Here is a 13,184-nt window from a genome sequence, read left to right as displayed (position 1 = left end):
CCTCTCCCGAAGGTTTCTAGAGAGGACACCCTTATTTTTTCCTCTGTGGTCGGACACTTTCCCACGCCAATCAGTGATAACGTCAGCAGTCGTCATTGCAGTAACCACGCTAGCAGCATACAGGCCTGGATGGTTTCAGGATGCCAGCAGCCCCTGTGCTCTTTGTGCTTTTGTTACGCTCAGGAGCAAGATATCAGCTAAAATCCCCACTGACTGGAGAGCAGGGCCAGTATTCAGCGCCCTGGCCCTCAACGCATGGTTTCATGCAGGCCATTCTCACCACAGCTGGTGTGTGCACAAGCACACTGCAGCAGACGTGTCAATGCGCATGTCTTGCTTAAAACATTAGGGGAGCAAGAGTTCTGGATCTTAACTCGCTTCCTGTGGTGACTCTACTGACCATGGTACTGCCATGTGTTTTATCTGCTGCTGCTGCCACCATTGCAGCCTTGAGGTGTTTTCCTCTCCACACCCTCGGAACACCTGAGCCAGATAAGGAGGGCAGCGGGGGAAGAGGACTCGGGATGGCATGTTCTGTGAGATCCTGCAAGCCTGTGGTGCATCAGACTGTGACAGACGGCCAGATGGCGTGGAGGATGAATATTGCAGACCGCATGGAGAGGGAAAGGGCAGATAGGCGAAAAATTCAGGACTGCCAGCAGGAAAAGGAGAGGGAAATGCACCAGGACATAATGGGGCTTTTCTGGCAGCAAACACAGAGGCTGCAGACTCTTGTGGACCTACAGGTTCAACAATCCCAGGCTTGCCTCCCTCTGCAGTCCATGCAGAACTGCCGCATAACACCTCCCTACACACATCACCCCCTCAGCATTCCACAAGGCATGAGGGGCCACATCCCTCCCCCTTCCTTTGCTTCACATATATCATGCAGGACACAGAAGGTAGCTATAACCGGTGGGATATTTTTCTCAGAGAGATCCAATCTGGTCAGTACATGCTAGTGCCCCTTCTATCTACCCAAAGCACTTTCAACTTTCATTCTGCACCTGCTGAGTCAGTAGTTGAATCTTTCCTTGATGCTGTCGGGGTGACTAGTGTATGGCTTCTTGAGCCAGGGAAGCAAGGGATAGGCTGGGTCCCACAGGATCACTAATGGCATTTCAACATTGCCAAGGGTAATCCACCACTCAAGAAAGACGGTCTCTTCTTGTAGCATTCTGAAAAGTCCTGTGTTCTTAAAGATGCGAGCATCCCGCACTTTCCCTGACCAGCCAACATTGATATTGGTGAAACGTCCCTAGTGATCCACCAGCACTTGCATAAACACAGAAAAAGAGCCCTTTCAGTCGATGTACTCTGTGGCGAGGAGGTTCAGTGCCAAAATAGGGCTCTGGGTGCTGTCTATCAGTTCACTGCAGCTTGGGAACCCCATTGCTGCAAATCCGTCCACTAGGTCTTGCTTATTGCTGAGAGTCACATTCCTGTATAGCAGGAGTCAATTAATAGTCCCGCACAGGTTCACTGGATTTTCAAAATATGCATAAAATATTATGGGGTGGAGAAAACTGCATGATGGGTGTGACCTGTCCATACCTAGGGTAGACCACCTGAAAATGCCAACCTCAGGGCAGGCTGCACAAGGAGAGCAGATTGTCCCAGAACTGGTGGCTAACACTGAAGTTAGATTCACCAATCAGTCACAAACTGTGCTCCTGGTTCCCCATACTGGTTATCAAGAAGCTAAAACAAGAAGTTATACAACCCCCTATATTGCATTTCAGCTCTGGCTCCCAATCAGCAACTAGGTCCAGCAAAGAGATAAGTTATCTAAAACTCTATTCCCTTTACCAAAATGTTTTCTTGATCCCCAAAGGATCAGCCACAGCACCAGATTAATATTGGTTTGGATCTTACCCAAAACACCACGCTTCAGTAACTAAAACTAAAGGTTTATTATAAAAGAAAAGAAACAAACAAGAAGAGAGATGTTAAATGGTCAAAGCAATCAGATGCATACAAATGATTTCAAAGTCCATATATATCAGATTCTTAGCAGAATTGTGGAGTTTGCGGGCTTGTACAGTTCCTCTGGAGCACATCCAGAACCTGGATTGGTCTCAGTCCTTTGTTTCACAGCTTCAGTTGTAGACGAGTTGATCCAGAGGTAGGAAGTAGGAATGAAGACAAGATGGAGATGGTGCAGCTGCTTTTTATGTCCTTTTGCCATGTGGCCTGTTTCCAACACAAGCCCACAGCACATGGGCACAGAAAAGCACTTGGAATTCCCTGTTCACAGACACATGTCTCTACATGTCCTGATGTGTAGCCCTGGCTTCTCTCCCTGGGCTGTGTGTCGCTGATTGCCTTCGATGAGTCATCAGTGCTGACACTAATCTGCCTGGGGCATGTACCCAATAGCACAGCACAAGTTTTTGGATACAAATATATCACACAACCATAACTTACAGTACAAGATGATACATACACATAAACAATATTATCATACTTAGCAAATGATAACCTTTTCAATGCCACCTGACACTGCATATCTTGCAAGAATCATTGCAATGTTGTCATATTGGTATTAAAAGTATTATAAATGGTCACTCATATTCCAGACAGCGTCACAACGGGAAGGAGATCCCTTGCTCCCAGGCACCCCTGCGCAACTCGTTTCTGTCCCACCATGCATTGCCAAAACTTCCTGAAAGACAGTGCCCTGGACCGTGGCGAGTTGCACACTGGGATACCTGCCCATGGTGCATCTCACTGAGCATGGGAACAAGCACTCCTGGTGAGTGCACGCACTGCCAACACAAGAAGCCGCGCCTGCACACACACAAGTGATAGACTAGCTGCAGAGGCTCTGGGCTGACGTAACTTGCATCAGCAGTTTGTAGTGCAGACATGCCCTAAGAATAAGGACGTCAAAAAACATTCCTTGTTTCTTTGCAAGGAGGAGTATATTACATTCATCCACCAACAGCCCCAGATGACTATCCTGACAGACAAGAAGAGCGAGGGTGCAGTAGTTCTCTGGCCCAACCCTTCCTGAGCCACATCTCCTACACCAGGGGCTGCCAGGGGAGGAAGCATGGAGTTGTTATGCCAGCTCAGCTACATAGGAAATCCCCTCCATACCATAGCTATTCCCCAGTGGCCAGATCCGGCAGCTTTATGGCCCCTTGAATTGCAGCCTCCCTCCGGTGCTCCGGCAGCGTAACTGACAACTAAGTCAGTCAGCCAGATGGGGAATTTAGGTATTTGGTTTGGGCATCTGGTATGCTTTGTTTTACACAAGCCTCTTTTCCATCTTCCAACACTGCTCTGCCGTCTGTCTACCTGTTCTCTCTCCTACATACACACTGCTCTATGTAAGCAGGTTAACACCCTAGCAACTCATGGCTTTAATGCATTGGCCTTATTCTTTGCTAAACTCACAACTAACACCTGACTTTTATTATCAAAAGAAGTGTAGAACACACCTTTCTCTGCCTTTTATACAGCCCAGACGGCCAGAATGTGAAATCACAGCCCATGTAAATAATCAAAAGGAAAAAAATCAAGGTATCAGAAGTGAATTGACAAAAATACACACATTTAAAAAAACCCAACATGTCCACCATCAAACAGTGACTTCACTAAATAGCACAGAACCCAGGATTACTTCCCTTCCACTGAAAGGAAACAAGGTATTTCATGCTAATCCTTTTGAGATGTCTGTCAGTGCAGCGATGTATGAGATCACTCAGAGATAACATTATCCTTCCCACTGGACTTCATGGGAACTCTTTTAAATAGGGGCAAGGCCTTTGCTGGTCTTGCAGGGGGAGGCAGCAGCTGAACTACGCAGGCGGTGTGTTTGCCTGGTACACATCTCTACACAGGTAAGCCTGGACTCTCAGCCAATAGGCCACCAGACAGGAATGGTCAGGGTTACCTTTTCCATGCAGATTTGCGCCTCCCCAGGAGGAAAGATCAGAGTCCACAGTTCGTTATGCATCTCGAGGGACTGTACTAAAGGGGCTGGAGTGGGGTTTATAGTGTCTGGGAAGTACATGTCTAAGGAGCTGAATTGGGCCAGGTGGGCTGAATCAGCCGATTGGGCTGCAAACAGGGGGCGCTTTAGGCTGGAGGCAGCTAATTAAAGAAGCAGCTCACCTGTGCAGGAACAGGTGGGGCCTACATAAGTAGGGTTACCATATTTCAAGTTCCCAAATAGAGGACATTGATGGGGGTGGGACAGCTGGAGGGAAGGGGGGAGGGGTGCAGTTTCACTGTATAGTTTCTTTTTACTTTGAATATCTAACATTTATAAATAAGAACAAGTGTAATGGCCTCAACAATAAACGTAAATCAAATTTAAATGTAGCTTTTCACATGCAGCCAGTCCTTTCCTACAGCGCTTCTTTCTGCTCTGCCCATGCAGATTTCTCTGTAGAGTGTATCTTTCCCAGCCAGGGTTGATTGCTCATCAAGTAGCCAGGGAAGTCTTTGCAAGATATGTGCCTGAAGTTGTAGTGCACAAGCAGCAATGCCATGCCACCCTAACTTCTGCGCTGCTGCTGGTGGTGGCGCTGCCTACAAAGCGAGGCGCCCGGCCAGCAGCCGCCGCTCTCTGGCTGCCCAGCTCTGAAGGTAGCGCCGGCCACCGCCAGCAGCAGCACAGAAGTAAGGGTGGCAAGCCAGAAAACATGCCTGCTGCTATTAGGGAACCCTGGGAATTACGGTTCTACCAGAATCAATGTTGGAAAAAGGACGAGCAAGAAAAAATCATGGACGTTGGTTCAGATTTCAAAAATCTGCCTGACGGAGATCAAAGGACCAAAAAAGAGGACATGTGTGGGAAAACCTGGACGCATGGTAACTCTATATATAAGCCAGGAAGTTGGCAACAAACAAGTTGCCTAAAGTTACTGCCTGGGAGGAGGAGGAGTGAAGAGACTGGCTAACCCAAAGGAGTGGGGAGGGCCAGGAGGTATGGAAGCAGCTGAGGGAAAGGCAGCAAGATGCAGGGAATGGATCTTGGTTGCTGTGTAGAGGGTCCCTGAGCCGGAACCCGGAGTAAAGGGTGGGCCTGGGTTCCCCTGCCAGCCACTGCAGGAGTGGAACCGGGAGGCAGTGAAGCAGAAGACTGCCGGAGGCCGCTGGAGACCAGGAATCTTGATACGCTCACCCCTCAGAAGGGGAAAAGACAATAGTGATCTGGCCAGAGGGCTGAGTCACAAAGAGGACAACTGCGGTTCCTAAGAGCAAGAGAGAGGCCACAGAGGAGAAACTGATGGGGTGTAACCACTGTTGGACTGACCAAGCTAATCCCCGAACTGCCAGTCGGTAGCTCCATCCAGCGGTAAGCAGAGCAACCCAGGACAAGGATGATGTGTCTTACTTATTATGTAGGAGCCCCAGTTGTGGACCAGGCCCCATTTGTGCTACGCGTTGTGCAAACACAGAACAAAGAGACAGTATCTGACCCAAGAGCTCACAATCTATTATTTACATTACCTAAGTATAAGACAAGCAACAATAGATGGATACTGGCAGACACAGGGCTGGGGCAGGGAGGGCATACAAGGAAACCATGAGAAAATATTGGTCAATGATCATCAGTGGTTTCAGCACACCAGCAGCCTAATCAGGGTCAAGTTTTGGGTTTGGTTGGTATTTTAACAGGCATCACGGCAAAGGAAAGTTTTGAAAGAGGATAATGAATGAATGAATGGTGTGCGTTTTGGAAGCCCCTCCCAAGCGTGAGGGGCAGAATGGGAGAGAGAACAACGGTGCATGTCCGGAAATACCCAGTTCAGAAGATGTGACCAGCGCTCTTTAGATAACCTTTCTAGCATGTGGTTAGCTATTGCACTTGATTTTATGCATCAGGACACCTACCAAATCACATTCTCCAGAGTCACAGATATACCAGAGATTGCCTTATTAGTATCATATTTCCATGTGTAAGTTTATAAAACTTGGCATCACTGCCCATTTCACTATGTCAGCCTCATTTTGTGTGCGTGTGTGTGTGTACAGCTTAAACTTCAACACCACACAACACCGTATATTTGACCTGGGAATGTGGGAACACAGAGCGTCATTTTTGTCATGTTCAACAGTACACAGCAGCTTTAAAAACCTGGAGACTCAACTGCAAACCAACAAGATCTTGGCATTCATGCAGCATGTTTGCCGACTTTCCAGGGAACGTTTATTTCTGATTCTCATGGTCTTAAGTTCAGACTCGCTGTTCACTGTAGCTAGCACTAGAATGAAGATAAGAAGCAGTTTACACTTCTTCTATCAAAAGCCATTTGGGGAAAAAATGGATAGCCCCTCTCTTTGTAGGATTAAACCTTTAATAATTGAATAACCTTCTTAAGGAGGCTACAGCCTATGCTCTTCTTGATCTCCTGCGCTCTCCTCCCCAAAATGAGAGATATATTAGCAGTTATGCTGCCGTGTCAGCCTGTGAACTACAGAAATAAACAGGGAGAAGGGGGGCAGATAAGATAGATGATGCAGTGAGAGATAAAAGCAAAAGGTAATGGCCTCAATTCATCTCAGACTTACTCTGCAGAACTCTGTTAACATGTTGCTGACTCGCACTGGTGGCAGTGATTGGAGAGGCAAACCCGGTGTGTATTCACATTTACACCATGGCTATTTTACACCACTATGGCCTTAGAGTGGGACTAAGTTATATGTATCCTATCTTTGAGGCTCTTTTACACTGCCAGAAAATCTTAAGAGGCCTTAACTGTAAGCAAGAATCAGGGCCACAGTGTTTCTTCTAGTCATAAGGGGAAACAAGGTTGTTTCCCCCGCGGCTGACACGGGCCTCACGTCCTTCCATGATTAATTTTGGTTTTATATTTGCAGACGTGTTTTAAATAAATAACAATCCTCCTATGTGTGTGTTACTCTCTAGCCGCCAGGATCAGAGATTGTTGAAGAGCAAGGCGTTAAATCCTGATAGCGACTAAGGATTGAACGGTAAAGATCTGCCACAGCGTTTTGTATCATTAAACAACCTGGGAGCCTTTAGAAGTATTTGCCAGCCCTGGCTAAAAGGAGACAAAAGATTCCATAGTTAATCAGGAAAATGTCATTATTAGAAAAATCATGGTTTTGCTACACCATTGGGTACAGTGTACTAAAGCCAGTTCTGGGCTGGCAAATTGAGAACTAGACTGGAAGTCAGAAGAGCTGGGGGAATCTCCTGGCTCAGCCTGTGAACTTGAGCAAATTGTTTAGATTTTCTGTGCAAGGGGGATGAGAACACAGCTGCACCTTTGTAAAAACATATTATATGTCAAGTTCTCATTTGGCGTGAGCTTGCCTTATGACTCTGGCAACAATGATAACATCAGCTGGCTAGCTGGCTGTGGCCTCATTAAATATTTTAACTTGTATCATGGTAACGTTAAAAAGGCCCCAGTCAGGATCAGGAGTCCATTGTTACAAGGCACTGTACAAACAGTGGTCCCAGCCCTAAATCCTACAACCTAATTTCTTAAGATACTGCTAACTGCCCTCTGACTATCAGCTCCCAAGATCATTGGGGATGTCTCCATTAGCAGGGGAGGAAGACAGTTCAGGTGCCCCCTCCTCTCCCTCCACTACCAGATGTCAATACACATTAAAGCTACGTCTACACTACAGTTTATGTCAGCAGAACTTGCGTCACTCAGGAGGGTGAATAAATCATGCAGCTGAGCAACGTAAGTTACACCTACATAAGCCCCGGTATGGACAGCACCGTGTCGGCATCGGTGCAGCTGAGCCGCTGCAGCGCTCCACGTGTAGACGTGCCCTAAGACTGGAATGAGTTTACAGGACTGTCCTTTCCAACCAAATGCGGCTCACTGTGGGAGTCTATGGCGGCTGGCCTGGTGGTGAGGAATTAGCAGCGAAGGCTACAACCCTGCAGATGCAAAACCAGCCTTTCTAACCGAACGCTTTATGAAACACGAGCATAGGAGAGCTGGGGGCCTCCTAAGAGCTTGGCATTCAAGCAGGGCAGGCGATAAATCCGAGACACCTTGAGAGGGCTGGGAGGGCCCCATTTACTAGCATATTACAGAAAGTGCTGAACACATCCCTTCCCTCAGCCCTTCCTCAGCCACAGAGAGCATTTCTGGTTCCTTTTCATGTCACTGGAGGCATCCTTATACATGGTTAAGGGACTAGCCAAGGTATTTTGATATGCTCTGAAAAGCCTGCTGCATTAGCTCCAGGGAGATACCAAAGTCTTGAATCTAGGAACGATGAACTCCTTGGAAGCCCCTGTCATGCTGAACCTCCGAAATACTGTGCACGCTGGAAGGGGCACCGGTACCAGCTCAGCCCTCATGTGTGGCAGTATTGGCAAAGAGCCCCAGGACGCTGACTTATAGGAAATACAAAACCGCTAAACAAAGAGATTGCTTCTGGGACCTTTACCAGCTGCTCCCCGGTTCCTCAGCACTTCCATGCACCTCTCTGCAGCTGCCAGGGAGCTTCTTTATACAGCTCCCTCGCTGAGCACAGGCTATTAGTGCTTAATTGAGTCCTGGGCCGGGCCCTTTTCCCTCAGTCAGTGACCCTAATTAAGTTCACACGCCCACCTATGGCTTCATGTATGGGAATTAAGCAGGATGAGGAAGGAATTAACCCCCTGTATGCTGGTTTAGTTGCAGATCTCTGCTCCCCCACTCATGGGAAGCTGTACAGTAGTGTCTGGTCTGGCTAGGAACAGGCTTTGTGGAAAGCTGAGTCAAGGCACCTCCCATTTGGCAGAAAGGAAGATATCGGCGGGGGCCCTTTGGCACAGGGCGGGACCTCATTTATGCCCCCATCCATAGCGGCTACATTTTGTACAGCTCCATGTGTGATATTATGCACAATAATCCATGTGCTCATTTGCATATATGCAAATAATCAGCATATCGCATTTATCGTCAACACAGCTTGACTGAAGCAGAGGCTGGTGTCGGAAAGGAAGCTGCAGAAAAGGTGGCAGCTGTGGACGGAGCAAGGGCGGGGTGCCAAGATATGTGGGTCCTGGAGGATTTCCGGGGGGGAGGTTTTTGAGCTGCGGCTGGATGGGGAGAAGGTTAAGATTGAGGGGGACAGTTTGGCCCGTACTGGGCCCCTTTCCTTTTCTGTCTCCCCCCTTGTTGCCACCACGGCCAGCGGCTCATGCCCACAGGGACCCAGCAGGGGGAGCAGTGAGAAGGGAGGCAAAGTGGCCGCTGAGCTGCCAGGAAAGCAATTGTCACAGCAGCCGCTGGTGGCCGGGAAGAGCAGCTGCATGTCTCCATTCATGCAGTGCAGTTGAATGAGTGTCAGATGAAATGCTGGAGACCCCTTTTTCCCTTTCAAACTTCCTCACTCTTGACTCTGGCTCTGTCCCCTTGCCTAGTTGCTATGGGCTGTAGTTCTTCTCCAATAACCTGCTCTCTGGAAGCTTGACCTGGCTCAAGATGGTTATTATTTTACAGAATTTGATGGCTCTGGAATTTCTCCCCTCTTGAATGCCAATCAGCCAGCCCTGCTTCAGAATAGGAGAGTGCAGCAGGGGGCAGAGGTGGCTTGGTAGCAGCAGAACAGAAACCTTGGCTGAAAATTATAACACAAGGGATTTTGGGGAAAGAAAAAAAAAAAAAAAAGCCAAGGGAGAAATGGGACAGCATAAGACAGGAGAAGGAAGTGGGAAAGGGAGAGATGAGAAGGGGAATAAAAGGTTTGGGGCAGATGAAAAAAGAAAACTGAGAAGTTAGAGAAAGAGGAACTACATCTATTAAAGAGTGGCTTGATCATGGTTAGTAACGTCTAGCTCCTCAAAGGTATTTAGGCACCTAATTCCTTCAATTCAATGGGAGTTATGTGCCTAACTACCTTGGAGGATATAGGCCTAAGTATCTTAACAGGGAGAAAACATTGGGGAGGAATGTGCTCTTTAATTTAGTGGAGAAATATACAGCAAGAACCAATGGCTGGAAGCTAAAGCCAAATTCAAATGAGAAATGAGACCCACATTTTTAACAGTGAGGATGGAGTAACCATTGGAACAAACTGCCAAGAAAAAGTGGTGGATTCTCCATTTCTTAATGATTTCAGATCAAGACCGGGTGGCATTCTGGAAGACACGCTTTAGTCAAACATGAGTTATTGGGGCTCAATACAGCACCAAACGGGTGGAATTTAATGGCCTGTGATACACAGGGAATCAGACGAGATGATTTAATGGTCCCTTCCGGCCTGAAAATCCATGAACGAGATGAACAGAGAGAGAGTACAGCCCATGACATTAAGCTGTGAGACATGCTCCCAAATGGGGCCATCTGATTGGCTATTTTTGACACCATGGCGACAACGCCCATAGCAGCATAGCAGGCAGATGCCCAAGTTAATCATTGCCACCATTTTTAAAAGCATTTTGCATATAGGATTCACAGACGTAGTCTCTCTTGCTTCATCCCTCCTCATTCGATGCAGGAAAGCAGAAGGAAGCGACGAGGCGATAGAATTTCCTTGTAATATTTGCCCCCCCAGCCTCCATATCTCTGCCATGTTTTTTTGCTGATTTCAGCAAGCTGTTGTGTGGTCCGTGCAAGGGGGCTGCAGCCTGCCAACACTTTGCTCTTTTCAGCTGGTTTAATTATTCTCTCGTAATAACTCTTCTCCTTTTCTATGCAGAACAGATGATCAACACAAATTGCCTGGAGACTTAAAGCTGTCGTGGGTATTGATAGAACATTTTCCAACCTCCTTTTAGCAAGCTGAGGCGTGGGAGCTCACTGGGCTTTTTCTGTAGCCTTCACGTCAATAATGAAGGAATTGCCAATACAAATATGAAACTAAATGCCTTCCACGAGGGGCACAAGTAACAATTATCAATATTTTGGTGAGACTGAAACACAGGCGGCAGCTCCAAGAGCAGCATTAAGCTTTGGCTCAATCACAACTCCCCAGTGAGATACAACACACCATTTGATGAATTCCACACTCAGTTCTTCATTTACAGTTTATGAAAAGATGGATTAAAAAATCTGACACAATAGTAGCCACAGGCATTATTTTCCAGCAACATTATCTCAGAAAACTTTTGGAATCGTCTCTAAGTCAGGACACAATTCAAACCAAGTTCAAATCAATGTTGTTTAGAAAACTGACATCCACGATTAACAGATGTGTTTCTTTAAAAGAGATTACTTATGTCCATCATTTTAATCACCATCACCACACATCATTACTAACGATAGAAATACTATGCAGAATGACGACCTAGTTGGAGAAATGCCCCATGCTGGCATTATTTGAGATCTGAGTGAAGGGCCTAACAAAACTTGGAAAGCTACATTATATGCTTGCTCTTCCGTTACACTTTGAAATCAACTTGAGAGGCAGATTCTACACAGAATTCAGCAAGACAACTGTTTCCTTTACATTGCACAACCTGGACTGGAGCTTTCTGCAAATATGTACAAGAGATGGGATGCCTTTCAAAAAGATACGCTCTCGCTCAATGACAAGTTGTTGGGTTTAATGCAGGAATCATTGGACGACATTCTATGGCCTGTGTCATGCAGGAGGTCAAACTACATAAGCATAACTGTCCCTTTTGGCCTTAAAAATCGATGACGTCTATGTATGAGAACTTGATCTGGGGCGGAATGTTCCCCAGTGTTTTGACCATATAAAGTTTCAGTATCAGTTATACCATGTCCAATTACATTTCAGTAGACTTCTTGGTAAGGGCAGGAGTTGAAGTTGATATAATTCTTGGAATGAGCTAGCAGACAACTTCATTTGTTGACTAAAGTTGCAAGAGAACTCTAACAAGAGAAAGAAAAAAACCCATCAGCCTAAATGAGCACTCCCGATGCTGATTCTATTGCTTTGCTTGGGAGGCATTTACGATGTTGTAAGAAAAGTTAGGCAAATGTTGGTGCAAGTGAAAATGTGGAATAGCATCACACCGGAAGAGACATTATGCTGATGGAATAGGCACGGCGGTTGGGTAAATCTAGAGTCCCCACAGCTTTCATGTGCTGCTTCTACCTGATTGCCTAGCTATGTCCCTGCTTCAAAAAAAAGAGTAGGAGGACAACCAAGAAGACGACTATTTGAGCAGCTGTAGCTCCAGTATATAACCAACCAGTAACAGTAGAAGGCATTTGACTATCTTAGATCCTTTCTTCCAAACAAGACTGTATTTCACAATAGCTTTTTTCCTGTTTCCAAGATGTTTCTCCAATTAGCTGCTTTGCCATTGCATGAACTCTTCACTTACACTTAATGCCAGATTTCAGCCTGGCTGACTACAGTAGGGTTGCAACAGCTATAAATTAGGCCCACATTTGACCCTTCAATGTCAGGGCTAGATCGGTATACAAGTATCTGATGGAAGGTATAGGGATTGTGGAACAGCTTTGGTGAGTTTAGGAAACTCTCACCCATGGTGAAGTTTGCTAAGGTTTGATGTGGGAATCACGGCCAATCCTCTTTAGCTATCTCTGGTATTCACATAGCCTCCCCCTATTGTAGTATCTGAGTGACTCACAATCTTTACTGTATATTTACCCTCACATTTTACGGCTGGGAAATGGTGGCAGAGAAAGACTACGGGTGGAATTTTCAAAAGTGCCTAAGTGACTTAGGAGCCCAAGTTCCATTTGAAAATGACTTAGAGCCATACGTCTCATTGAAAGTCAATGGGATTTTGGCTGCCAAGACCCACATCTCAAAGGTATTAGAGCTAGTCACCTAAACACCGTTGATAATCTGAGCTTTAGGTGCCTAAGTCACTTTTGAAATGAAATTTAGGCGTCTAAGGCACTTTTGAAAATGTTACCTGAAGTGACTTACCTAAGGTCACATGGGGGGGAATCTTTGGTAAAGGGGGGACCTGACCCCACATCACCTGTACATCAGGCTAGTGGCCTAACCATTAAGCAACACTTCCTCCACTTAGAATGTGGAACAACCACTGGAATGTGTAAATGTTTCTATTCTTGCTAGATTTCCTCTTGAATACTTGCACTTTGCCTTCTCTTCCCCATCCACCTCTACCACCCCCTAAGGGAAAAGATCCTAAAATCAGTGGTTGTTTGTCTTGGGTGGATCTGCTCTGGAATGGAGTATGGTTTGCTCAAAGGAGATTGTAAGGCGACGAACAGAAATTGTTGGATTGCACTTTGTTGATGTACATGAAAAATGCATGCTGTGGCCAGCCACTGAAA

This window comes from Emydura macquarii, unplaced genomic scaffold (genome assembly GCF_026122565.2).
Source record: "Emydura macquarii macquarii isolate MOO-44397 ecotype Brisbane River unplaced genomic scaffold, CSIRO-AGI_Emac_v2 contig_1551, whole genome shotgun sequence".
Taxonomy (NCBI): Eukaryota; Metazoa; Chordata; order Testudines; family Chelidae; genus Emydura; species Emydura macquarii.
Note: the sequence above shows the minus strand (reverse complement) of the source record.